This window comes from Pyrus communis, chromosome 7 (genome assembly GCF_041283825.1).
Source record: "Pyrus communis isolate YQ-2024b chromosome 7, ASM4128382v1, whole genome shotgun sequence".
Lineage (NCBI taxonomy): Eukaryota > Viridiplantae > Streptophyta > Magnoliopsida > Rosales > Rosaceae > Pyrus > Pyrus communis.
Window position 1 is genome coordinate 20986104 of NC_142571.1, and position 1340 is coordinate 20987443.

At 40.1% G+C, this 1340-nt stretch overlaps 1 pseudogene; it reads left to right on the forward strand.

Annotated features, from left to right (window-relative positions):
• Positions 1-214: 214 nt before the first annotated feature.
• Positions 215-1106, forward strand: LOC137735730 (auxin-responsive protein SAUR32 pseudogene; annotated as a pseudogene).
• Positions 1107-1340: the final 234 nt, after the last annotated feature.

Sequence of the window (1340 nt, forward strand, 5' to 3'; positions counted from 1 at the left end):
ATACCGCATGGTCAAACAATCCAAGTTCCCTGTGTGTGAAGGACTAGAAACCCAAGTCTCATTCGTTCCAGCACCCCACTTTATTATCTGAGTGGTTTCAAAAGATGAGGATGATATCATCGTTAACTAAGACTTGGGTTAAAGGAGCCCACTTACGAAACCCTAGTTACATACCTAATGAAAGCCCAGATTATATTTGGTCTCTCTCTCTCTCTCTCTCTCTCTCTCTCTATATATATATATATATATATATATATATATATTATATTATGTATATATCAAATTCATTCTCTGGTTTGTATCCGTTTTACGTCATAGGAGTGTAGTTTATCAAAGATGACCAACGTACCAAGGTCTCTGAGTTACTCTTCTCTAACCCTATTCAAGCAAGCCATCGCAGCCTCAGATCCTTGGCCGTTTTCCTTCATTTTCTTGTAAGATTTTCTATAGGGGAGAAGATCAACAGCCCTAGGGTTTGTCTTGGTCTTCATCTTCTCGCCTTTGTTTGTTGGTTTTTCTATTAATATTTTTCAGATATGGGTAGCGGAGAGAGAAGTCTGAGAAATTTCCATCTGCACCTGCCGCATCTTCACCACCACCATCATCACGGTGGGAAGAAACAAGTGATTAGAGATGTTCCAAAAGGGTGTTTGGCAATCAAGGTGGGCCAGGGAGAAGAGCAACAGAGGTTTGTGGTGCCTGTGATTTACTTCAATCACCCACTCTTCATACGGCTCTTGAAGGAAGCGGAGGAAGAGTATGGGTTTGATCAGAAGGGCACCATCACCATCCCTTGCCATGTGGAGGAGTTCAGGTCCGTTCAAGGCATGATTGATAGGGAGAACTCCCTCCACCACCATCACCACCACCAGCACCACCACCTCCATGTCGGGTGCTTTAGGGTTTGATCGTTAATCCAATATTGTGGTTTGAATCCCACTTCTCTGTAAATTTCGAGTTTTTGTGTTTGTCTCCGTTTTAGTTGGAAAGTGATGGCAAATATGACGTGATGATGATGAAAAAAGAATGTGGCTTGCAATTGCAGTCATTTTGTTAGTGTTAGGAATCTTAATAATGATAAAGAGAAATCAAAATGCTTTTCTTTATCTTTTTACTTTCCTTTTTCTTCTCTTTATTGTTGATGAGTATTTCAAAATTTTTGTGATCAGGAGAGTATCAATGATACAACATTGAGAGGGAGAGAAAAGACGAGGCCAAACGCTGGTAGGGTCAAAGCAGTTCCTTTAAGCGATTAAAATTACTAGGTCAATGGTGTATTGTTGAGAGACAATATTTGCATACAAAATAGGGCAATTAGCAGTTATGACTACTGATTTAGT